We start from the raw sequence: 27945 nt of genomic DNA, 5'->3' as shown, positions 1-27945 counted from the left end.
ATCTCAAGTACTTCCTGGAAGACGGATGGATTGGGATCTGGAAGTACGCGTCCTTCAGATCCAGTGCGCACATGAAGTTTTGTGGTCTCACCGCAAGTCTGACCGTGTCCGCTGTCTCCATGCTGAACGGAGTTTGCTTGACAAACTTGTTCAGAGCTGAGAGGTCGATGACGGGTCTCCAGCCTCCAGACGCCTTCTTTACAAGAAAGAGTCGACTGAAGAAGCCTGGGGAGCCGTTGACGACCTCCTGGAGAGCATCCTTCTTGAGCATGGTCTCGACTTCCGCCCGAAGGGCTAGCCCCTTTACCGATCCCATGGCATAGGAGCTCAACGACACTGGATTCGCTGTCAGGGGAGGTTGAGATGTCGTGAATGGGACGCGATACCCTTGGCCGATCACGGAGACCATCCAAGCATCGGCCCCATGTTACTGCCACCTGTGCACGCAACTTTGAAGGCATCCCCCCACAGGTGGACACGTGGGGGGACTGCCACTCTTAGCGTTTGCGGCCGCGGCCGCTCCCTCTAGGAGTCTTGCCTCCCCTGGAGGACTTACCGCCCCTCTTGTCCTTGGCAGGAAAGGGCTGGGGCTTAGACACCACTTTCTTAGCTGCCGGCGCCTGCTTCGGTGTCTTGCGAGGCTGCTGCTGATGTTGCTGCGGAGCTGGAGGCTTGTAGGGCCGAGATGCAAGGGCCCTTTGGAGGAGGGAGTCCTGGCTAGACTTCCTCCACCTCTCAGCTGTTCGTTCCATGACCTGGGGCTCAAACAAATTCCCCCCAAGGAGGGAGGCGTGTCTGAGCCTGTTGACATCCACGGCGGGGACCTTCGGAGGGATCTTCTCAGTCACCGCATCACGACGCTTCAGCACCGAGTTGGCCCACAGGTTGGTAACCTGATGTGCCAGGAACTCGATGGAGCGAGTGCCCGAGAGGAGGAAGGTCTCCAGGGCCTTCCTATTGCTCTCCTTAGACAGATCCTCAGAGCACAATAGGATGCCCAGAGAACCTAGCCAGACATCCAGCCACGAAGTGGCCTGCATGGCACACTTCGCAACCTTCTCATGGCTTAGGATCTACGACGCGGAGAACGTCACCTGCCGGGCGGAGAGCTTCTCAAGAGGAACTCCCCTAGTAAGCTCTTCTACCGAATGGTGGAGGGGAAGAGTGAGGCTAGACTCCACCATGATCTCAAAATACCTCCTCTGCTGGAGACGAGGAGGTGGGAGGAGTTTGTTCCTGGCAGAGGAACGACTGGAGGAAGCGAATACTGCGAGCTGAGCGTTGGCCCTGGCTCTGGCACTCTTCAGCCCCTGGGACCAGGGCAGAGTCGCGCTGGCCTTTGGGGGCTTCTGAGTTCCATAAACCTGATCCAGGACCATGTCCTTGCCTTCACGGGTGGCGATCACAGGGTCCATGAACCCGTTGAGCTGTCTCATCAGGCCCAAGACCTGCCAGAAGGCATGCTCAGACTCTTGCTGCTCTCCTCCCTGCGGACTGGCAGCTAAGTCTCCTGTCCCCGGAAGCTCTTCCTGGGGAGACACGTGGACATTCTCCCGGGGTCTGGCTGGTTCCTGACGAATACGTGCAGAAGACTTCGGCAACGTCTTGGAGTCCTTGGGTTCCCTCCTGGGCGGGATACAAGACTCCAGCAAAGTGGTCTGGTAGGCACCTCCCGCACGAGACGATTCTCCTCCACGAGGAGGTGACTCCCCTCTTGGTGCCGAGGGGGAGACCGCCGCCTCACTGGACTCTCCCGAGGACGGAAAAGCCTCGTCTACGGGAGAAGGAGAAAACTACTGCGAAGGGGACGGGGCCTTCCTGACGGACCTCTTAGGAACCAACTTCTCTCTGGGAGAAGTCACCACGAAGTCCACTCCTCTCCTTCTCTTCAGCGGGGGCGAGGCCGTCGCTGGCTTGTGTCCTAGATCGGCGAGTGCCGGCTTCATAGCCTTCACTAACGCCCGCATCAGAGGACCAAACCAGGACTGCCGAGACACGGACACAGAGTCCAAAATTCCCGCTGGAGGGAAGGGGATCGGGCGATCCTTCGGAGTGGACACCACTGGACCTGCCTGCAAAAAAGAAGGGGAAGAAAGTTGCCTTGACCTCTCCGAAGGTCCTTCCGTGTCCTGCAAGAGAGACCTGCGCTTAGGTGGAGGCGATCCCGATTGCGACCTGGCGACACGCGTCCCTGCTGCTGCCGCGAGCTGCGGAACCCGACGCGAACGGGGGTTGTGCTGACGCTCGCACGAGGGTGATACAAAAGAGTCGCGCGCGAGGGGCTGTTGGAGCACGGGCGCGCAATCGCGCGGAGACAAACGAGCTCGGGGGCGATCGCGGGCGAACGGGTGCGCGGGCGCGTGGGCGAGCGGGCGCGTGGGCGAGCGGGCGCGTGGGCGAGCGGGCGCGTGGGCGAGCGGGCGCGTGGGCGAGCTGGCGAGTGAGCGCGTTGACGAGTGAACGCGCTGGCGCGTGGGCGAGCTGGCGAGTGAGCGCGTTGACGAGTGAACGCGCTGGCGCGTGGGCGAACGAGAGTGCTTAGGAGACCGCTGAGGGCCAGGGGACCGATAGTGTCCTGGAGACCTGTGAAGCGTGGGCGAGCGATGGCGAGTCGGTGAACGCTGGCGCGCAGGCGAGCGATGGCGCGTGGTGGCGCGCAGGCGAGCGATGGCGCGTAGAACGCACAGGCGAGCGACCGCGCGTGGGCAAGCTGGTCGCAGGGGACCTATGTTTCTCTGGATCTGCTGGGCGCTGACGCGTAGGAGAGCGCTTGCGCGCAGGCGATGGATCACGAGGAGGATCTGGAGATCGCCGGCGCTCAGGGGAACGCTGACGCGCTGGTGATGGTTGACGCGCAGGAGATCGCTGACGAGTAGGAGAACGTTGACGCGTCGGAGATCGCTGTCGCGCTGGAGAACACTGGCGAGCAGGGAGACGACGCGTAGAAGGCTGTGCAGGAGCTATCGGCGCGACGCGCAAAGGCGAACTCTCGCGAGTGGGCTCAGGAAGAGGAGGTGCGTGGGCGTGCAGGAACTCTAGATGTACGCGCAGGAGACCGCGCGTTGCTGCGCAGGAGAAAGCTAACGAGCAGTATCGCGAGGGCGAGGAGAAGTTGAGTCCTTGCACATGTCCTGAACCGGAGTTCTAGGCCGCGTGGGCGAGCGTGGGCGCACAGGGCGCGTGTCAGGAACTGGAAGCGCAGGTGCGCGCTGACGAGCAGGAGATCTAGAGCGCTCAGGAGACCGTTGGCATGCTGGGCGCTCAGCAGGAACAGGAGGATGTTCGTTGTCCTTAGGAGAGCGCTGGCGAGCAGTAGGGCGTTGATCATCAGAAGAGCGCTGGCGAGCAGGAGAGCGCTGGCGATCAGGAGAGCGCTGGCGATCAGGAGAGCGCTGGCGATCAGGAGAGCGCTGACGAGTAGGACAGCGTTGGTGTGCTACTACGCGTGAACGCGCAGAAGGGCGCGCAGGGGAACCCTGACGCGCAAGGGAAGCACCCACACCGTGGGCGACATCCCTTTGCCCCAAAGGGACCGGTGCCCGTCGGCTGACGAGATCAGACTGCTGGCCATCTGCACAGGAAGTAGAAGGTCTGAAAGGCGTGGGAGAACGTGAACGTTCCCCGGAGAGGTCTAAGGACGCGGCTGCTACAGACTGCTTCTGGCGAGGAGAGTCCCCATCGGAGGACGGAGGAGGAGAAGACTCGAAAAGGCGCCTCTTGACACCCTTAAAGAGAGACGGGAGGCCCTTGCGGTGAAGCGGACGATGAGCCTTACGGCGAAGGCGGCCACGAGGGAAGTCGTCAGGATCATCAGTCCTCCGAAGAGGAGTCTCAGTCAGAGTGCTCCCCCGAGGGGGAGACTTAGCCGCAGGAGAGCCCGTAGGACCCCCTTCCCCCTCCGAAGGATGTACAGAAGGGGGAGGAGAGCCTTCAGCAACGTCATCAACATCAGGAGCCGCAGAGGTTTGACCAGACTCGTCGGAAGCCTCTGCCACCACAACGTCGACGATAGACAGAGGATCTAACTCTGCTATCACCGGCGACTGCTTGACAGCGGCCCCTAACTGAATAAGGTCAAACAGGGCTTCCTTGGAGGGCAGGCCCTTAAGCCCCAAGGAACCCCAAAGCTGAAAAAGACCATCATTATACATAGAATTAACATTATCAAAATCCTCCCCCGGAGGAGGAGGGGGAACCGCCCCGCTATGGGAGGCGAAGCCCTCTCCCGCACCCCGAGGTCGGGAAACAGAACTAGGGCCTGCGCTCCCACTCGGCGGCCTCTCACTAGGAGCCGGACGAGGGGGAGCTTTGGAGGAGGTTTGGGCGGCGGAAGAAGAGTCCCGAGAACCTTCCCCCTTCAAGGCAACCCTCGAAGGAGAACGGTCTCTCTTGGACTTCTTCTTACGCCGGCGGGCAAATCTCTCCCCCTGGGAGGCAGACCACTCCCTACACTCACTACATGTATTTTCACTATCACACCGTCGGCCTCGCCACTGCAGGCAAAGGGTGTGAGGATCGGTATCCACCGCAGACATGAAGGTACCGCAAGGGCGGCCGACAATCCCAGGGCACTTGCGCATGATGAACACCAAAGGGCGAGGCCAACTTCAAACACACAAAGCTGAGGAAAAGCAAAGAAAAGATTAAGGCTGTCAAAAACGAGGACGATAGACAGACACGTCTGCACATCGTCCGAGCCAAAAGTGAAGTGAAGCAAATCACCGGTGTGTGGGGGGGGAGGTAGCAAGCTACCCTTTCCCCTACCCCCGCTAACTAGCGCAGGGGTAGTTTAACCCTCGTTAAAATCTATTGGCTCGTCAATTTCAGCTACGCCGAAAGTAAACCCCAATGTAAATAGCGTGGTTTGTATTTCGGTTACGGAACAAACATTTTTCATCGACAATTCATAGAACAGTATCAGGTCATTCCTTTCAAGAAAATTTTTACTGGCCTTTTATACGGTACAGTATCCATTCATTCCTTGGCAAGGACATTTTTTATTGGCAATATGACAAATTTGGAAGTAATTTGTATTTTTCCTAATGATAGAAACCTGCAGCTATTTATTGAGGATATTACTTTCGGCAAAGCTGAAAGACGAGCCATAAGACTTTTAGCGAGGGTTAACCATCCACCCACTAGTTATTATTATTGTTATAATCATTACTTGCTAAGCTACAACCCTAGTTGGAAAAGCAGAATGCTATAAGCCTAGGGGCCCCAACAGGGAAAATAGAAGATGGGATTTGTTTGCTATCCCGCTCACTCACAGTAACCACTTTGCTTGGAGGCAAGACTTCTATGGGGGGTAGGTGCTGGCAGGCCAATTTGTATAAATAGCTACAGGTTTGTATCGTTAGGAAAAATACAAAATATTTCCAAATTTTTCATTTGTTCCTTCACTGATACAAACCAATGCTATTTATAGGGGACGACTTACCCTTTAGGAGGGTGGAAGTCCACACCAATCTGGCTTATCAGCATCTAACCCGTTGTTTTATCCATACGTACTCTGCACATAACTGGTAGGAACCATTACACCTCACTAAACACCGTGCTACTCAAGGTCAGCGGCCTACACGACCTGTGTGCTTGTGATATTAGCACTGTGACTGATCCAGGTAAAAGTTCTCTGAGTCATCGGACTCTTCCGAGAGTCCCATAGACTTTAGCCAATCCCACCTCGCCAGGGGGTATGGGGATGTAATGAGTATATCTATCTATAACAGGTTACACAAGGGAAATGGTTATACTACCTGCACTCAGTGGAGGTCAGCTTTGTAGAGTACCATAGGTGCTGTTACCCCACAGGGTGGAAGATGAAAGACAGAGAGAGTCAGTCATTCTTTGTCATTCACCCCAGGCATAACCATGGTTAAACTGTGCCCTTCCTTATCTGCTACTTGTCCATCAAGTAGACTGATGTTTTCAAACCATTTACAGTATTGTGCAGCCACCACAGGATCCATGGAGAACGTCTCCATGTTCCTGTGGGTCACGTCTTGCAGGAAGTAGGTGGTGAAGGTCTTTTGATGCTTCTGCATGTCCGCTGACAAAGCCTGTATCACAGAGTACTGTAGTCTTATAAAATGTTAGGGTGTACTCCTGTCCCTAATGTTACGAGCTCTCAGTCTCTTCTATGAGGAGAAGGATAAGGATTCAATACTTGGTCCAAGACCTTGCGAACCAGGGTTAAGAAAATGTTCTCGGTGATCCTTCTCTTAATTTACTCCGAACTGACGAAGAGTGCTAACACTCGGGGGCGAACTCTTGTAGTTTCCCATAGGTGGGGCCTCCAGTTTTTCTTTGGTATAGTAACCATTGATCTACATCATTAGTCATGATGTGAAGGACTCACAGACCGAAGGGTTCGGATTCTGGAATCTGAGTTGCCAGAAACGAGGTCGAGTATTACCTGGCCCATCACCATGAATGAGAGACATTAAAGGCGATCCATGGGGTTCGCCAACTCTCTTGGCCAAAGTCAACACGAGTGGGAGACCTGTCAACGAGGTCAGGTGAACATCTGCTGCTTGGAGTCCTGGATCAAGGTCAGGTGAACATCTGCTGCATGGAGTCCTGGATCAAGGTCTCCTTTCCGACTAAGAGGTTTGTAGGCTTGAAACTCCGCATGAGGAGGGACATTGTTGACAGGGAGGAAAGGTTAAATCCTTTCAGTCTAAAGGCTAGGCTCAAGGAATAGTGGTGGCCTTTCATTGCCGAAACCGAGAGATCCTTTCCTACGGAAGGTATACGAGGAACTCCTCTAATGCTGGCATAGTGGCATCAAGGGGAGGGATACCCCTTCCATGATACCTACTACAGTCCACTCATTTTGGACGACCGAAGCCGAAGATCTACGCAGGTATCCAGACATCCTCTTTGCTACCTGTTGCGGAAAAGGCTCTCCCAGAGAGGAGGACCTGGATAGTCCTAGGAATGAAGTCGCAACGAAGATACTGCTTTGTGAAAGATGCTCACATGTGGCCGTTTAGAGTCGCTTAGGGAGGTCACTCGGGATCTTCGTCGGAAGTCGCAGATAAGTCTACTGGGATAAACGGGTCTCCTGGGCAAGATGAGTCTTGCTGGCGAGACGAGTCTTCTGGGCAAGACGAGTCTGATGGCCTGCTCCTGATGATCAAGGGCGGGTTATGGGTAATGGCAGGGAATGGCCGAATCCAATTCCCGCCAGAGGAATACCCAGGAGGGGAAACCAAACAGGAAAAAGAAGATTCTCTTGCAGACAGGAAAAGCTGTCGGCAATCCTTCCAGCAAGCAGAAAGATTAAAGATTACTGCACAGTGGCTGGAGTGACTACTCCTTCAGCAGGGAAGTGGGTGAATCTCTCTCTTCACTGGAAGAATCCTCCGAATGGGAGATCAACAGGTGAAGGAAGTAATTTTCGCAGATAGGAAAGACACGACCAACATCTGCTGCCATAGTCTGCAATTCTCCCCATAAGCAGTAAGATTGTTGACCAGTGGTTGGACTCTGACTAGAGCCCGAAGGCCAAGTGGTACAGCATGGCCCCCACCCTTTCTTTTGATGCATCTGAAGGGGGGGAGGGCCAAGGAGGTTAACTCCTCGGCAGAGATTTCCGTTTGTCAACCATCTTCTCTGGTACATCTCCTGCCCAGGTCTCACAGAGACCCAAAAAAAAGGAGGGATCCTACTCTTGCCCCTATTCGTGCCCCAGAAGACACTGGATTCGAAGGAATACGAGGCAGGCTTGATGAACACGAGTGAGACAGTGACTTGAGAGACATAACCACTGCTGGCTGAAAATTCATCTCAAAGAAGGAAGACTCCTGTCATCCACCTCCTAGAATCACATCGATCTGCGATAAAAAAATTCTGCATGACGACGATGAACGTATCCAAGGATACCTGTCTCTGATAAGGATGCCGGGGTATCTCTAGAGATTTACTTCAATCCTCTGATCTCGGTAAACTCGAGGTGAAGTCTCGGTGGTAACGAAGGTCAGCCACCGAATCTGTTTGGATCAGTCCGTCGAACCGAAGTCTTCTGAGAATGAAGCCGATCCTAACAAACTTGGTTGACACTAGGGTAAAACTTCTCATGAGAAACTGCTAGACGGTCAGATACTTCCTTGATTACGGCATTCTGGAATCTAGGAGCTGCTTGTTTGAAAAACTAACCTATTCCAGGAGAAGAGAACAGAACTGGAGACTATCTATAGGCAGAACTAACTGCTGAGGTTTGGAGAGACCTTGATGAAAACATACCGTACTGTCCAAAGACATAATGCCTGAGACGGGCGTCCGACTGGATGTTCAGTACACATAGGTAAAGAGAGAATTGTCCACACACTTCTCTTGTAGCTGAACTGCAAATTCTGTCTTTGTTAGAAATAGATGCGTACTCCATACTCATAAGAGGGGACCCAACACGGGGCAACCTCCTCGAGGACGAGAAAAAGAGAGTTATCTCTTGGAAAAGAACATCGATAATGTCCACAGCATCCGTTTCCCAGCCATGACCAAGGGGCATTTTCTTGGTGACACGAGGGACAAGGAAGTCTACGTCTACACTAGATCAGCTACAACTGGAGAAGTAGCACTTCTATAACACCAATCACGGTGGTGTTCCCAGGTGGTCACCCATCCAAATACTGACCAGATCCCACGTTGCTTGTCTTCACTGATCAGATGAGAAGCAGTGTTTCTAACATGGTATGGTCCTTCACACTTAGGGTTGGTCGAATAAGCTTGTCTTGACAAGAATCCCGCTGCATTCAACTTTCTGGAACAGCAGGACGGAAAAAAAGGGTGGAATGGGGTTATGTCTCCTGATGCATGTAAGAAGGGTCGAAGAGAGGATTCATGTAATAGGCCCAAGAACCATAAAAAAAATCAAACAGATTCTTGACCTTCTGGAGAGAGGGTGAGCAAATAATCCCAAGGGATTATGTTCACAAGATTCGTTCAGAGTCATCAGAGGAGGCAGAGGCAAGTGGTCGGAAGACTTCTACTGCGGCAACCGCTGCGTACAACTGTGTTCTACCAGACTGGTGGCAGCATATAGGAGCTGGTGCATGCGCAACCAACGAAGCTAGTTCATTCAATGAAGATGTCGACTTGTAAGGTAACCATGTACCAAAAGGAAGAGACAGGGCGCAGAAGAGTCAACCTAGTCCCTTAGACACACAGCACATCAGCCCACTAGTAGTAGTAGGAGTGGTAATCGTTGTGATCGTGGTCCAATGAAAAGGTTCCTAAGGTATGAACGTTTGAGAGTGTTGATGAAAACTAGCGAGTCGATGGATGCATTAGAAAACCGATAGTACTGTACAGTACTTCTATGAAAAAACAAGTTCTCAGTGGCAAGTAAGGTACTGTATTAATCACCAACGTTGACACTTATGCTTTACCCCTCTCATCAAAGGTGAGAGTTGGATTATTTTCCAAGAGGGGAGAGTGTGCTAAACTCCCTCAACTGCTTGTCATGGTAAGCACTACCGGAGTAGTGCCACTCGCAGAAAAAGAAGGTTACCTGGCCCACCATTGAAGTTCTGAGTCATCTAGAAGAGGAGAATCACTCACATACTCTAAAGCGATTGAGGAAGCCAAAGTGGTAGAGCGCTCTACGTAAGACGAAGAGAGCAGGAGGGTCTCACTTGGAAGAGCAGAGTGCATGCTTGAAGTGAAGATTGGAGCCGGAAGATATCTGTGATCCTTACCAGGGAAATCTCTGAAGAATGAAGTAGAAGAAACCCACCCCCAGGAGAATGATGAGCATCTGGCGAGTGACGAGCAGTCGGAGAGTGATAAATGACTGGCGAACGCCACAAGGCTGGAGAACAGCGAGCCAAAATCGAGTCCAAATACGCAGGCGAGTGTCGAGAACACTTAGGCTGTCGGAGAGACTGTCGATGATGATCTCGCTATGACGAGACAAGGCAAGTCACGAGATGAAGAGTGACACTCTCTAGAAGCAGGGCAATCTCAGCAAGGGGTGAGGCGAGGGATGAAAATCACGGTGATGAGTGATGGATACACAATGCACTCTTGCCCCGCAGCTGAAGTAAGACGATCGCCCGAAGGCGAGTGGCGTGCAGCTAGTGGGTAGTGAGATTACCACTGGCGATCTTGTGAGGGGTGAAGGTCATGAGGTGACTAGTGACGATCATGAACAACAAGGCGACGGTCATAAGGTGATGAGCGACGATCAGCCGAAGACGAGTGATGAGTAGCTGGCGATTCCCTCGCAGTTGGTGAGTGACAAAAAGCTAACAAGTGACGAGAGCCCGAAGGCGCAACACAAAGGTCCTTGACAGGGATGAAGAGACATCTCCTTACCACAAGGGGGTGAGAACGTCCATGGTGATGAGGAGTAATGAACTCCGAAGCCTGACAAACCCCCGGAGGGTAACGTCTGCGCGGTTCCTTCGGAGAGAGAACCTGTTCTGACTGAGTGAGATGATAAAACCGTTGGTCTCTCGAAGGTCTCGGGAACGGAGTCTCTATCGGGGTTCTCACTCACGAGCGAGAGAGGTAAATACTGTACCCACAGGAGACTCGCCTCGGACTTTGCTCAGCATGGGGGAAAGCGTAGTCTTTGGCGACGAAACTGCAGGTGCTGAGATGAGATGTAGCTGCAGTCATGGTGTATTGTATGCTTACATACAGAAAATAAGAAAAAATATAAGGAGCCTTCATACTGTAGTTGGTGGGTATAAACGGGTCAGTATATAAGTAAAATGTGGGTAAATGTTTACTATAATACGATATTTCTAATAAAGAAAATAATTAGTGTTAATGTTGTATATATGAGTACTTTGAACTGTTCAGATATAAATAATTGGGGAAAACATATTTTACAAATTTCAAACGTTTTAAAATTCCAAAAGTTATGGCTGAAAAAACATTTTAAAAGGGTAACACAAGAACACCACCTAACCTAAGGCTTCAAGCCTAAACTAGGAACCATATCCCTACCTATCTACCTACCCATGTAGGGCTCTGCACACCATGACCGCAGACCTTAAACAGCCGTAGCTATAGTCTTAGCTTACCCTACGACTGAGATTCAACACTGTGGTTGTTTCCCTACTGGCTTTACTCCTAGCAAGGTTGCATTAAATCCTAAAATTCTGTCAAACGTAAAAATAAAATCATAATATTTTGTAACTCGTAGAACTAAAATCATAAGATTTTATAAATCGTAAAACTAAAATCATAAGATTTTATAAATTGTAATAAAATCATAAGATTTTATAAATCGTAAAACTAAAATCATAAGATTTTATAAATCATAAAACTAAAATCATAAGATTTTATAGATCGTAAAACTAAAATCATAAGATTTTTTGAATCGTAAAACTAAAATCATAAGATTTTATGAATCCTAAAACTAAAATTATAAGATTTTATAAATCGTAAAACAACTTTCGCAATATCGTAGTTTTATAACAATAACCATTTTCCCCATAAAATACATTTGACAAGTAATAAAAAATTCTACGTATGTCTTAAATACACCCAGAATATTCAATAAATCTATAAATATTGATAAGTTTACAGAAACTAAAAAATAACCTATTGAGAACTATGGGGGCGAGGTACCATACATGAAGGGTACAAAGACGTCCAGTTATTACTAACAACCATTCAACAGTAATACAATAAGTAACTAGAAGAGTCGCTTATTTAATATACATACTGTATATATGTATTATACCTTTCCAACTCCAACAATAGATGGCTTCTGTTATATAATGTATAATATAAAAACTCCACACTTTTGTTTGTTTGGAAATTTTGAAAGCTGTCAACAAAGATATGCGACCTAGACCTATGTTTGCGCTTTTCCTATGGAACGGCTCCTCAGTTTTATTTTGTATTATATTTTTGTCTTCTCTAAATATAATTTTTTTTTATTTTACTTTTAAATACTATCTTATTTGATATAGATAAATTACTTTAGAGTTATGTTATGCGATTTAGACCTGCTTTGGGTTTTCCTATGAAACGTCTCCTCAATTTTATTTTTTTTAATATATTGTCTTCTCTAAATATACACAATTTTATTTTTTTTAATATATTGTCTTCTCTAAATATAATTTTTTTTTACTTTACTTTCAAATACTATCTTACTTAATATAGATAAATTATTTTAGTTTTGTTAGCTCACCCCTTTTTAATAGTAAAAAATTACCTGGATTGAGTTGTTTAAAAATACAAATTAACCAGTATGCATAATTTTAGTTTTGTTATATTCTGTCTTCTCTAAATATACAAAAAAATTATTTTACTTTTAAATACTATCTTACGTAATATAGATAATGTATTCTAGTTCAGTTAGCTAACCCTTTTTCAATCGTAAGAATTACCTGGCTTGAGTTTTTTTTGTCTTCTCTAAATATACAAATATGTTATTTTACTTTTAATTACTATATTACTTAATATAGATAATTCATTTTAGTTCAGTTAGCTCACGTTTTCTCAAGCGTAAAAATTACCTGGATTGAGTTTTTTGAAAATACAAATTAACGAGTAAAAATAATTATAGGCCAATTTAAAACAAACAAACAATAAGTAGGCCTACATAAGCTTATTTCATAAAGTTTTATTAGAGCAGAAATCTTCGCGTTTACATATATCTTCGAATAATATTTTAGTCGTCTACGGGGAAATCGGACACAAATCTTTTTATAGTCTATATGTTAATTATCTGTTTTAATGTTGTTAATATTTTTTTTAAATATTTTATCTTAATTTTTCATAACTTATTATATCGTTTATTTCCTTATTTCCTTTCCTCACTGGGCTATTTTTCCATGTTGGGCCCTTAGGCTTATAACATCTTTCTTTTCTAACTAAGGTTGTAGCTTGGCTTGTAATAATAATAATAATAATAATAATAATAATAATAATAATAATAATAATAATAATAATAATAATAATAATCTATTGTTTTGAAGTTTTATTCATTTCCATCAATGATGACAGTCAGCCTACATTAAGTAATAAATCTTAATTTATATATATATATATATATATATATATATATATATATATATATATATATATATATATATATATATATATATATATATATATATATACCATTTCGTTAATTAGACCCACAAAATATCATACAGAAAAAGTGCATATTACGAGAATCTATTAAACTAATGCATTTACTAACATAATGTAATTACATTATTTGATGTCATGCAGATTTATGTATTACTTGCACACATATTTTTTGCAATTCTCCTTTTTTATCACAGTTGATCTGCCATTAGAAAATACAATTGTTATATCTTGCCGTTTTTATCTAACACTTATTTGCATCTCTCTCTCTCTCTCTCTCTCTCTCTCTCTCTCTCTCTCTCTCTCTCTCTCTCTCTCTCTCTCTCTCTCTCTCTCTCTCTCTCGTATTTCACTCTAAGGCTACATAATGTATTTTTAGGAAGTGACCTCATATACGATTACAAGTAAAAACGGCAAAAGGAAAAAAAATCGATAAAAGGGCATACCGACAATGATCTATGACTTGAGCATTGCTGTAGACTATTCCAATGACTCAAAAAAAGTCATGCAATTTAATTCTCTCTTACATGAGTCACAGAGATCTCTCGCATATGCTATCAATACGGTTTTAACATGATTGCACCCGATAGAATGTGAGTAGCTTAGTTCCCTTCACTGGCCTGCCATGACTGCGAAACTCAAACATGTGACGTCACATGCAACTTCTTCAGTCTGGTGATGTTACTCACGTTAATAGTTCAATATTTAAGATAATGTCTATCAAAGTGTTATGAATAGATATTCAATTGATGTTTAAACATAATGATAGACTTTTTAAGAGTATAAAAAAAATTATTATTATTATTATTATTATTATTATTATTATTATTATTATTATTATTATTATTATTATTATTATTATTATTATTATCATTATTATTATTATTATTATTCATTGATGGAGATCAACTTGTACTGTTTCTTCATCAGGTGGACAAATGCAAATAAAAATAAAATAAGTTTGATTTTTTTTCTAATCTGCTGAGCTAACTGAAGAAACGCAACCTGCATTGGAAAGTGTAAATAGTCTTTTATAGGCCTACTGGTTTAATCCAAAAGTCCGTCTGAGACAGAGATGTATTATGACGTCACGAACAACCAATATTTCTATAGACATTGTTATGCTAGAAGTTGAGATATGAAGATATGAGATGTAGGTAAAAAGGAGTGAGGTAAAATTACGGATCGAACTTGGCCTGTCCAATGGTGCTATTAGGGAAAATATGCAAAACCTAATGAAAGGATATGAAAATTCTCGAAAGTGAGCAATTAACGAGTAAATACATGGTGGAAGAATAGTTGTTGATTCACAGAGGGATTTCATAAAACGCGTAGGCCTAACAGATATGAGGCAGGATGCGTAGAAGGACGCAGGTCGAACTGAACTATTCAAAGGATATGTGAGAAACTTGTATTGTCTACGGCACCCTAAGTAGGGTTATTGTGGTCTGATCGGTAACGTCTCTGCCTGTGTTTGCCAGTTGGGGGTTCAAGTACCACTCAGACTCTTTAGTGTCTGCAACCTCCCCATCCTTGTGAGCTAAGGTTGGGGGTTTTTGGGGAGTTTTTGGTCTATCTGCTGAGTCATCTGCAGCCATTGCCTGGTTCTCCCTGGTCCTAGCTTGGGTAGAGAGGGGCTTGAGCACTGATCATATAATATATGGTCAGTCTCTAGGACATTGGCCTGCTTACTAGGGCAAGGTCACTGTTCCTTGCCTCTGTCATTCATGAGCGACCTCTTAAACTCTAAATGAGAGTAAGATTAAAGTAGATGGAAAGATTTATCATTGTTTTTAAACAGTGATTAGGAAATATTAAGACCGACAGGTTGGTTAAAGTAATATATCATTTGTGAATGTTAGGACTTGAAATCCTGGAATGATATCCTATATCCAACGTCCAACGAGGGAGAACTCTGACTTAATCATCCGTGAAATACTGACGAGATTCATCCAAACATAGAGCCTAATAACACTATATGTAAATGGGGTTTTAACGAGTTGTCAATGAGTCTCACATGTCGGTGTATAAAACAGCAACATGAACTTCATCTCCTATTCAGTACTACATTAAACTACTGAATATAGGATAATATAAGTATATATACAAATAAACACACATCAGCAACAACAATAAATGCATTTTTTTTTAAGTTTAGTATAAGACAAAGGCCTCGGATATATCCTTATTCATATATGGGGTTTGGCTAGTTTTCATCACCACGTTGGCCACTGAGGACTGGTGATGGTGGGAGATTTTAATTTGATTGCTCACAGCAAACCAACCTAGTATTGGTAGCCCTGAGCAATACAGCTTTGCTGATATTGGTGATACACAAACCCTTTCCCCATATATATATATATATATATATATATATATATATATATATATATATATATATATATATATGTATATATATACATATATATAAATATATATACATATATATACACATATATATACACACACACACACACACATATATATATATATATATATATATATATATATATATATATATATAATAAAGAAAGCAGAAATGTAGGACTGAAAATGAACAGGAGTAAAATTAAGATAATGTTCAATGAAAGTGCAGAGAAACAACATATAAGGGTTATGGATAAACTTCTACAGACAGTTGATGAACTTAGGACAGACAGTATGTGTTTCCCCAGGACATAAGCCCTAAATTAAATTAAGGATAAGCATGGAATGGAGAGCTTTTTGTAAACAAAATGAGATTATGAAAGTAAAATGACGCTTTCTCTAAAATGAAATGTATTTAATCAGATGGCCTTACCGTTATCAATTGATCAATGTTGTTAATGTTTTACAAATATTTTATTTTAATTGTTCATTACTACTTATATCCTTTATTTATTTCCTTATTTCCTTTCTTCACTGGGTTATTTTCCTTGTTGGAGCCCTTGGGCTTGTATGATCTTGCTTTTCCAACTTGGGTTGTAGTTGTAGCTTAGCTAATAATAATAATAATAATAATAATAATAATAATAATAATAATAATAATAATAATAATAATAATAATAATAATAATAATAATAATAATAATAATAATCAGACACTTGGAGCCTTATCAATGCCTTAGAACATAAGCTGCTTACAACTTAAAGAGCTATGGAAAGAATAATGATAGGTATAACACTAGGAGACATAAAAAGAGCAACATGGATACGAGAGAAAACTAAAATAGAGCATATTCTAATATGTAAAAAAATTAACATGGGTAGGATATTATTATTATTATTATTATTATTATTATTATTATTACAAGCTAAGCTATAACCCTAGTTGGAAAAGCAAGATTCCATAAGCCCAAGGGCTCCAACAGGCAAAAATAGCTCAGTGAGGAAAGGAAACAAAGAAATAAATAAACTACTAGAGAAGTAATGGCAATTAGAATAGAATATTTTAAGAACAATAGCATCATCAAAATATACCTTTCATATGTCGTCATCATCATCTCCTCCTACGCCTAATGACGCAAATGGCCTCAGTTAGATTTCACCAGTCGCTTCTATCTTGAGCTTTTAAATCTATACTTCTCCATTCGTCATCTCCTACTTCGCGCTTCATAGTCCTTAGCCATGTAGTTCTGGATCTTCCAACTCTTCTAGTGCCTTGGGGAGCCCAGTTGAAAGTTGTGTGAACTAATCTCTCTTGAGGAGTGGGAAGAGCATGCCCAAACCATCTCCATCTACCTCTCATATGATCTCATCCACATATGGCATTCGAGTAATCTCTCTTATAGTTTCATTTCTAATCCTGTACTGTAATTTAACTCCCAATATTCTTCTGAGGGTTTTGTTCTCAAATCTACAAAATCTGTTGGATATTGTTTCATTGTCATACCACGACTCATGTCCATACAGTAACACTGATCTCACTAAACTGATATGTAGCTTGATTTTTGTGTGTAATTTCAGGTAATTTGAGGAAAGGAAATGAAAGGAAAAGCCGAAATTACCTCCCATATATAAACTACAAAAACAAGAGGAAGAGAAATAAGACAGAATAGCGTTCCCGAGAGTTTCCTTAAGCAGTGGTACAAAGGCTATGGCACTACCCAAGGATAGAGAACAATGGTTTGATTTTGGAGTTTCCTTCTCCAAGAAGAGCTACTTGCCATAGCTAAAGTCACTCTACCCTTATCGAGAGGAAGGTAGCCATCGAAGAAGCAGAGTTTTTGAGTGAAGAACAATTGTTTGGTAATCTCAGTCTATGGGGACAGAGTATAATGTGTAAAAAATAAGCCAGACTATTCGGTTTATTTGTAGGCAAAGGAAAATGGAGCTGTAACCAGAGAGAGGGAGCCAATGTCTGGCCATTCAAAGGACCCAATAAATCGAGAGAGAGAGAGAGAGAGAGAGAGAGAGAGAGAGAGAGAGAGAGAGAGAGAGAGAGAGAGAGAGAGAGAGAGAGAGAGAGAGAGAGAGAGAGGGGGGGGGTTAAATAGAATACACATGAAAATAATCAGGTTAAGAAATATAAACACTAAGAAAATAATGAATGTCTAAGAGAAGCGATAGTTACGATATAACGTTGAGATATATGTTACTTTAAATGCCATGAACTACCGAAGATTATCAAACGCGATTCCACGTGCTATTTCCTTTAGGTTTTTCGTGCAATAAAAGAACTGTTGTATGATCTACAGTATTTACCAATGATATTTTACGGGTTTCAAATGCTATTTACTTATTCAACCTATAGTCTTTTAGACAAAGAAGCCGTCGCATATTTAAATAGATCCGATCGACCGCCGAATTTAGTTCTGTATTTTCTTCCCCTTTTGTTCTGGTTGTTATATAATGTATAATGAATATTTATATTTTTCTCATCTTGAAAATATTTTTATATCACAATCGATCGCCAATGGAATTCATGTTCGCAATTGAATGAAAAAAAATATTCTCGGTAGATTTTTAAATACATCTAATTAGGCTTTAATTATTATCCAGAATAATATAAAACATCTCTTAATTATATATATCTAATGGAAATGGATCATAGTAAGGCCAAAATTGCGATAAAACTGTGCAAAAAATAACCGTAGGCAACCATTTTTAAATCTCTTTGTCTGTAGAGTGACGTCGTGTTCTCCATTTTGGGTGTCGGCGCGGCTTTAGGGCGCAGTACAGGGAATGTCATCTTCCTCATTATAGACAAACCCAAAGGTATCATGGATTTTTAATGAAAAATTATCGAATGTTTTAAATATTTTAGAATGAAGTTAAGAAAAATATTTTTCGATATTTTTGCTTGTAACTGGCTTTAAATTCCTTATTATAGACAAACCTTAAGGCATCGTGGACTTTTATTGTAAAATCATCGAATACTTTTTAGATTTTGGAGTAAAGTCGAAAAGAAAAAGTTTTCAACATTTTTGCTTGTAAAAACCATTAAATGATATCTAAAATCAAGATATTACGATATTAGAAGAGGCGGTAGTGTACCGAATCTCGACAACATTAACCATGGGACATTTAGGGGCCAGCTGATTGTTGGTTCAGCTGATTGTGAAGGCAAGATGGTGGAATTGAATTAAGAAGTGCTCTCTTTCTCTCTCTCTTTCGTATCTTTCGTGGTTTACCAAGACCTCTTTTCGTGATATCGTCCATAATGTTATGGATGTAGTTGGTGAAGGAACCATACAGCTTTCTGATATGGTTACTATGAGGGGGGACGGCGTGTCTTTGGCGAATAGTGGTGGTCAGAGTAACGGAGTGGTGGGGGTGATGGTCTCTGGTGGCAGTGGCGGTGGTAGTAGTAGTAGTAGTAATAGTGGTAGTGGTATCATCGGCGATTCAAAGACCATTCATAATAGCAGTAATAATAACAATAACCAATCTCTTGGCGAGTGTCACTCGAACGGGACGACGACTACTACTTCGGCTACTAACGGCGACGCCCCGTGGAAAATGGTGCCCCAGGACTCTTCTAAAATGAACAAGATCAGGGATATCGTCGAGAACTCTGCCAGGTAAGAAGGTTTTTTTTTTTTTTTTTACTTATTTTTACTTTTATCAATACTGCATACCCTGTCTCATGCTATTTTATTAGTGACTTGTCTTGGTAGTATTTTCAGTGACTGTCTCGGTAGTATTTTCCCTAGGTTACATTACCCTGAAATATAGTACAATAATACCTTACTTCTAGTGACTGTAGTATTTTCAGTGACTGTCTCGGCAGTATTTCTAGTGACTGTCTTTGTAGTATTTTCAGTGACTCGGTAGTTTTCAGTGACTGTCTTGGCAGTATTTCTAGTGACTGTCTTTGTAGTATTTTCAGTGACTGTCTCGGTAGTGTTTTCAGTGACTGTCTCGGTAGTGTTTTCAGTGACTGTCTCGGCAGTATTTTCAGTGACTGTCTTGGTAGTATTTTCAGTGACTGTCTCGGCAGTATTTCTAGTACCTGTCTCGGTAGTATTTTCAGTGACTGTCTGTAGTATTTTCAGTGACTGTCTTGGTAGTATTTCTAGTGACTGTCTTGGCAGTATTTCTAGTGACTGTCTCGGCAGTATTTCTAGTACCTGTCTCGGTAGTATTTTTAGTGACTGTCTCGGCAGTATTTCTAGTGATTGTCTCGGCATTATTTCTAGTGACTGTCTCGGCAGTATTTCTAGTGACTGTCTCGGCAGAATTTCTAGTAACTGTCTCAGCAGTATTTGTAGTAACTCGGTAGTATTTCTAGTGACTGTCCCGGTAGTATTTCTAGTGACTGTCCCGGTAGTATTTCTAGTGACTGTCCCGGTAGTATTTCTAGTGACTGTCCCGGTAGTATTTCTAGTGACTGTCCCGGTAGTATTTCTAGTGACTGTCCCGGCAGTATTTCTAGTGACTGTCCCGGTAGTATTTTCAGTGACTGTCTCGGTTGTATTTTCAGTGACTGTCTCGGTTGTATTTTCAGTGACTGTCTCGGCAGTATTTCGAGTGACTGTCTCGGCAGTATTTGTAGTGACTGTCTCGGCAGTATTTCCAGTGACTGTCTGTAGTATTTTCAGTGACTGTCTTGGTAGTATTTTTAGTGACTGTCTCGGCAGTATTTCTAGTGACTGTCTCGGCAGTATTTCTAGTGACTGTCTCGGCAGTATATCTAGTACCTGTCTCGGTAGTATTTTCAGTGACTGTCTCGGCAGTATTTCTAGTGACTGTCTCAGCATTATTTCTAGTGACTGTCTCGGCATTATTTCTAGTGACTGTCTCGGCAATATTTCTAGTGACTGTCTCGGCAGAATTTCTAGTAACTGTCTCGGCAGTATTTGTAGTAACTCTCGGTAGTATTTCTAGTGACTGTCCCGATAGTATTTCTTGTGACTGTCCCGGTAGTATTTTCAGTGACTGTCCCGGTAGTATTTCTTGTGACTGTCCCGGTAGTATTTTCAGTGACTGTCCCGGTAGTATTTCTTGTGACTGTCCCGGTAGTATTTCTTGTGACTGTCCCGGTAGTATTTTCAGTGACTGTCTCGGCAGTATTTCTAGTGACTGTCTCGGCAGTATTTCTAGTGACTGTCTCGGCAGTATTTCTAGTGACTGTCTCGGCAGTATTTCTAGTGACTGTCTCGGCAGTATTTCTAGTGACTGTCTTGGCAGTATTTCTAGTGACTGTCTCGGGAGTATTTGTAGTAACTCTCGGTAGTATTTCTAGTGACTGTCCCGGTAGTATTTTCAGTGACTGTCCCGGTAGTATTTTCAGTGACTGTCCCGGTAGTATTTTCAGTGACTGTCTCGGTTGTATTTTCAGTGACTGTCTCGGCAGTATTTCTAGTGATTGTCTCGGCAGTATTTCGAGTGACTGTCTCGGCAGTATTTCTAGTGACTGTCTCGTTAGTATTTCTAGTGACTGTCTCGGTAGTATTTCTAGTGACTCGGTAGTATTTTCAGTGACTGTCTCGGTAGTATTTTCAGTGACTGTCTCGGCAGTATTTCTAGTGACTGTCTCGGTAGTATTTTCAGTGACTGTCTCGGCAGTATTTCTAGTGACTGTCTCGGTAGTATTTTCAGTGACTGTCTCGGTAGTATTTTCAGTGACTGTCTCGGTAGTATTTCTAGTGACTCAGTAGTATTTTCAGTGACTGTCTCGGCAGTGTTTTCAGTGACTGTCTCGGTAGTATTTTCACTGACTGTCTAGGTAGTATTTTCAGTGACTGTCTTGGTAGTATTTTTATTGATTGATTGATACAAAACTCCAAATCAATCAATCAATCCTTTTGAATATTTTTGTCGCCTATTTATTCGGTTTTATTATAGTTCCGATCAGAACAATATTTTCAAATAAAAATCATGTTTATTTTATAGGAAAATCTCCTTTAATTTAGAAATGACATTTATTTTTAGGGCTAATGAATAGTTAGTGAGATATACCCTAATATATCCCATGGCAATGGGGAACACCTAGTGGGAACAGCGGGTGTTTAGGTTAGTATTTCCCTACAACTCTAATATATTTTCAAAATCAGTTTTTATTCAACATTATTACAGATGTTAGGTTTCATTATTAAGGGAAATTTAAGTGAATTGTTTTCCAAACAAAACATTGGAGCTTTTTCGGGAAAAATGTGTTGAAGAAAATCTATTTAAAGGAACATTATTTTCTTATGAAAATACCTGATCACATTAACACAAATATGATATTATAAGTATTTACTATGATATTTTTCAAAGTAAAAATCTATGAATGTCATTTATTTAGAACTGAAATCTAAATGTCTAAGACTGTAACCTAACCTAGCCTTAGCCTGTGTAACAAATGTGCTGAGGAACAATAGTTCTTTTCATTGGAACTAATTTTAATAAGCCAAGAAGTTCGAGAAGACTTGGTTAGCATGTTGTTTCATACTAGGCTAGTTTCGTACCAAAGCAATTTGTACCAAAGTTGTTTCGTACCATGTTCCCAAGTCGTTTCATACCACCATCCAAGTTGTTTCGTAGCAAAGCAATTTTTACTCTAGTTGTTTCGTACCAAAGCGATTTGTACCCAAGTTGTTTTGTACTATGTTCCAAAGTTGTTTCGTACCATGTTCCAAAGTCGTTTTGCACCATATTCCAAAGTCGTTTCATACCACCACCCAAGTTGTTTCGTACCAAAGCGATTTGTACAAAAGTTGTTGCATACCATGTTCCCAAGTTGATTTTGTACAGGGGTTCGTACCAACCTGTCATACCAAATAGAACCGAGACCATATCGGTATAGTCATTCAAATGTCTTTAATTGCAGATACTGGTGGTACTGTTGATACAAAATACAGTACAAAGTTGAACAGTCAATGTGAATGCGAGGAGTATGTTATGGGTTATATGACTTGATTGATAATAAGCTAATAAGGATAATACTGTATGCAAAGTCTAATTAAAAATAGAACAGTGACTGGGAAGTGTTTGTGTACTGTGCTCTTCTATACATAGTATAGGTGTTGTAGTAGGATGGTATTGGGTAAAGGATGTAAAATTTATATTTTCTTAACATTTTGTAACATTCCAAACACTATTGTATTTCAAACTTATTACGCATAAACAAGCCTCAACAAAAGCTAGTTTTGGTGTTGATCCAAATATGATTGTATTAGAGCTATCAGTTAGCCTATATATGTAGTTTTATTTACACTGGCGAACTTGCTGCATCTCCTAAGAATGCAGCAGGAGACTTTTCTCTTGTAATAGTTGATTAAGTGGAAATAATGTGGCTAATGAGGACGATGGCAAGTCTGCCTTCCTGTAGTCTTCATTGCGGCTGGGTACCTCCCAGCCACCCCCAGCCTACCCGCTCAAGCAGTTAGGCAGGGTTTCCACCTCGCACTTTTAGTCTAATGGCTACCTGTCAGCGTTGCCGAAAGATAATCCACATAAATAACTACAGTACTGGTTTGTATTAATTAGGGAAAAATACAATTTATCTCTGAATTTATCATTTCAATACTGTAGTTGGGATTAAAGCTATTAATGAATTGCTGAAACAAAGTGCCATATTGACTAGAATGATCGTAGAGTTTTGTTTTGTTTGTGTTTTTGCTTAATTTACTTTGCTTTAAGGACTGCTTTTCTGGTTGTACACGGCAGGGGAATCCTACTCTCTACAGGACCTTCACAGTCATTTTAACATATGCATTTCATGGCATTCAGCATTTCATACTGCATATTGCTTGTTTATTGTTAAATCCACACTATCAAAGTACTTAGAGAACAAGACAGTCTTCGGTTTCCTCTTGAAAACCTTAATATTATCAGTTTCGGATATCTAGTGGGAGAATACTGTATAGTCTGAGGTCTGCTTATTTAAAAGCTCTAGAACCTACGATTGACATTTATCTAGATTCCAGTAATTTGAAACCATCTATAACAATTCTCGTTTCAACACAATTTGTTGGCTGCACAATATGTTGCAATTCTCTTAGATATTTGGACGTCTGGTTCTGATATCTTGATGGGCTATTGTATGTATTTTAAACTCAATTCTTGCTTTAATAGGCAGCCAGTGTAAATCATTTAGTGTAGGAGGGATCCTTTCTCGGGGTGGGACACCTTTTATCAGCCTTGCTCCTCTGTTTATTATGTTATGTAATTTCTTAAGTTGCACTTTTGGTATATTGTGGTAGATGGAGTTACAGTAGTCAATCCTGGTGATAACACAGTTTATCACAAGTTTGTTTACATCATGTTCATCCAGGTACTAATTTATGAAAGCAATGTTTCTATGAGGATGTCCAGCAATTTGTACTACATTATTTATTTGAGCATTGAAAGATTAAGTTACAGTCAAGAGATATACCCCTAGATTATGAACTTTACTAGATATGCGAGCAGAGTTGTTATTTATGGTCATTTGAATGTCCCCCAAGTTTCTTAGGCTATTTTTCTTTCCCACCACCATGAACTCAGTTTTGTTTTCATTTAATTTTAGTTGTTTGATTGCCATCCATTCCATAACACAAACGAGAATTCGGTTTACAGTTTCAGTAGTGTTGTCAATATCATGTTTGAAGTAAAATTGTGTATCATCTACAAATAGTTGAACTTCACTCCATGCCTTTGTAATGTAGTACTTTTGATAGACCAATAGTACACTCCCTTGAGATTGTATTTCAAACTTATTACACATAAACAAGCCTAAACAAAAGCCAATTCTGGTGTTGATCTAAATTATTATTATTATTATTACTACTACTTGACAAGCTACAACTCTAGTTGGAAAAGCAGGATGCTATAAACCCAGGGGCCCCAACAGGGAAAATAGCCTAGTGGGGAAAGGAAAAAAAAATAAAAATAAAATGTTTTAACAGTCACATTAAAATAAAAATTTCTTATATAAACTATAAAAACTTTAAAGAAAAAAGAGGAAAAGAAATTAGATACAGTAGTGTTCCCGAGTGTACCCTCAAACAAGAAAACACTAATCCTAGACAGTGGAAGACCATGGTACAGAGGTTATGGCACTACCCAAGACTAGAGAATAATGGTTTGATTTTGGAGTGTCCTTCTAGGAAAGCTGCTTATCATAACTAAAGAGTCTCTTCTACCCTTGACAAGAAGAAAGTAACAGTATTTAACCCCTTTGGTGAAGAAAAATTGTTCAATAATCACTGTGTTGTCAGGTGTATGAGAACAGAGGAGAATATGTAATGAATATGCCAGACTATATGGTGTATGTGTAGGTAAAGGGAAAGTGAACTGTAACCAGAGAGAAGGATCCAATGTAGTTCTCTCTGGCCAGTCAAAGGACCCCATAACTCTCTAGCGGTAGTATCTCAACGGGTGTTCATTTACACTGGCGAATTTGCTGCTTCCCCTAAGAATGCAGCAAGAGTTTGTTTTCTTTTAATCATCGATTGAGTAGTTGGGATTAATGCGTAGACATATCTAGGTTCCAATAATTTGAAACCATCTGTAACTATTGTTGTGTCAACATGATTTGTTGGCTGCACAATAAGTACCAATTCTCTTAGATATTTTGGACATCGGGTTGTGACAACTTTTAATATGTATACACACTGTTTAGTGGTTCATGTGATGAATGAGAGTTTCCAATTTGCACAAGTAGTTTCTGTCACCCAAGTAGTCTTTTACATATTCAAAACCTTGATCTTCAAGACTGATGGACAGTTGGTCATCTAGTAGCAGTTCATGCTCAACTGTATAAAAAGGACCACTAAGATCAAGTTATATTAAAATATCACATTTGTTTTCATCCATCATTTCTAGCATATTTACAACAGAACAGATAGCCATCTCCACAGCGTACAATTTTCTGAAATTTTCTTTAAGTATGTTTTAGTAAGTTTGTAATATAACTATAATCTTAGGAATCTTCTGATTTGAAAAAACTTTGACATACATTCACCATAAACACAAAGAAAACAGGCAAATATATAATTTATATAATAAAGTACTATAACCATATAACAACAACGAATCACTAAAAGCATGTAGACTACACAAACATTTCCATGAACAAGGTAAAACAGCAATAAGTCACATAAGTGATATATATCATAACGTGGTTGTTGCATTCACAGCACTGTTCAACTTTGTACTTCGTATCAGTGGTTTCACCAGTAGGTCTACCTGCAAGTAGTCATAGGATCGTATTCATAAATTGAACTAAATGACTATACTGGTTCAATTTTGTATGGCAGGATGGTACGAATCAACATGGGTTGTGGTTCGAAATGTTTTGGGAATGTGGTATGAAACACCTTGGGTACAAATTGCTTTGGTATGAAACAACTTGGTTTGAAACTCCCATAGTACGAAACAACTGTAAATTGAAGACTGGGCCTGGCTACATTTGTAGAAATGTCAAAATGCCTAAAAACTGGAGGTATTCATCCCATCATCCCCAAGGAACTAACATTTACTGGATAGCAGAATAGGTAACAAACAGATTTTGTAGGTTCAAGAACAAAGCCCTCAGAAGAATAATGGGAGTGAAATGGCAGGATAGGATTAGAAATGAAACTATAAGAGATTACTCAAGTGTCATATGTGGATGAGATCATGGTGAGGGGTAGATGGAGATAGTTTGGGCATACTCTTTGCACTCCCCAAGAGAGATTAGTTCACCAAACATTTAACTGGACTCCACAAGACACAAGAAGAGTTGAAAACCCAGCCCTACATGGCTGTGGACCATGAAGCTTGAAGTCTGAGGTAGTGAATGGAGAAGTAAAATATTAAAAGCTCAAGATAGTTACAACTAGCGAAATCTAATTGAGGCACTCTGCATCAATAGGTGTAGGAGAGGATGATGAAAATAGGTAAACCATCTGTTTTATAAGTCCCTATATTTGCGGTAACTTGTTTGAGATCTTTGACTGCCTTCCTGTAAACTAATTATTGGGAATCTCCCTGGGATAATAATGCTTTTCGGGATAGTGACAGTTTTGTAAGTATCCCTAAGAGATGATTGGCAAGATCATTATTAGAGTTTACCATAAGAGCTCCACCATTGCCCTTGACTTCTCAGAATTTTCTCTCTTGGCTTTGTTAGAAATTTGGGTTAATATGTGATACTGTACTGTACATTAATTTCTATCAAAATAGGAATTCGCAATAAGAAATTAATGATTGCTGGCTAGTTTAGCTGTTGGGGCATGATAACTTGCCCATTGATTAAAATGTAAACACCATTTCATTGCCTAAGTCCATTGGTTACTTTTTGGAAACTGATTATGAGTGACTGCGCATGGTCCAATTATTTATGCGCAAGTTCCCGGATATTGTTTACAACAGCCATTTCCCCCCCCCCCCCTTAAGTTTTAGCATGACTACCGTCATAAGACGATGTCGACATTTTTTAAGTTGATTGTAATTTCAATCTTTTGGCAATTATGTTGAATACACACACTGTTCAGTCAACTGTACTGTATAGTTATTTTTGTCATTTGAACCAAAAAATATCCCTGAAATAATGGCCCACATGATTGGTGCGCGCATTTCATCTTTGTACCGCTTGCCAGAACAGAGGAACAGTGAGATTAAGTTTATTTAGGACCGAGGTGAGCCACGGTGCAGCAAAAACCATTTGAGGGATATTATATGAATTATTCGTAATTTGGATACTTAAATTTCCCGCCACTTGCATGAACCATATGTTTTTCCTGCTGGTTATCTTGTGTTTATTATACATTTTTCACCATTATTACTGCTGCAAATGACTTGTTTTTGGTGTTTCCCCACTCAAAACCCTGGTTTACCATGGGGATCCCCCTTAATTGTTTTGATGAGGGAGTATAGGAAAACCCATGAATGTGAGGTTTGCCCCAATATTCTTTGTTGTCAGAAATGCATAAAATACAAGATACTAGTAGGAAATAATATGGTTTGTGTATTTTGCTAAAAATCAAAGTATATACCAAACCTGTATTTAATGAAATTTACATTGTAAATACACTAAATTGTTCCCATGAATTAGGTGAAATACTGTATGATTAACCTGATGTATTTTCATGTGTTTCAAACTATTTTGGTAGTTTGTAGAAGGTTGGGTGCATCGTATAATTTCTTTGATAGTGAGGTTGTGATAAGTTAGGTTAGGACATCTTTACTCGTATGTCAAACTGTGACTCAACTTCCTACAGGTACACATTTCCATCTGAATTTGGCTGATTTGTTGGTGAAGGCAATTATGTGTCTCAAAAATATTAACAGTTTGTGAAGAAAAGTGATCGAAACACCTGAAAACCCATGTTTTACTAGAGAAAGAAACACAAGAATACATCCCTAAGGTTCATCACTTAACATTGAAGCCACATCCTTACTTATCTCAAGCCCTACTTTAAGCCAGACAATTTTCAGTAGTGCCTGCAACCCCACTGTCTGTGGGCAAGATGGGTATTAATGAACCCTATAGTTCTACCTGCTGAATCAGCAGCCA

At 41.7% G+C, this 27945-nt stretch overlaps 2 protein-coding genes across 3 annotated transcripts in view; both read right to left on the bottom strand.

The window, feature by feature from the left end:
- The window catches only part of LOC137631019 (testis-expressed protein 9-like), a 93346-nt gene extending 81526 nt beyond the window's left edge, over positions 1 to 11820 (bottom strand). The window contains exon 1 of the mRNA XM_068362568.1: positions 11702 to 11820. The gene's annotated coding sequence lies outside the window, so the exon portion shown is untranslated. The remainder of the gene's footprint in view (positions 1 to 11701) is intronic.
- Positions 1 to 27945, bottom strand: part of LOC137631020 (uncharacterized) — a 326574-nt gene that overhangs the window by 180440 nt on the left and 118189 nt on the right. The gene's annotated exons all lie outside the window — the stretch shown is intronic.

Source organism: Palaemon carinicauda, chromosome 39 (assembly GCF_036898095.1).
Source record: "Palaemon carinicauda isolate YSFRI2023 chromosome 39, ASM3689809v2, whole genome shotgun sequence".
Classification (NCBI taxonomy): domain Eukaryota; kingdom Metazoa; phylum Arthropoda; class Malacostraca; order Decapoda; family Palaemonidae; genus Palaemon; species Palaemon carinicauda.
The sequence above is the reverse complement of the archived record's forward strand: the minus strand, read 5'-3'. Positions and strand labels throughout refer to the sequence as shown.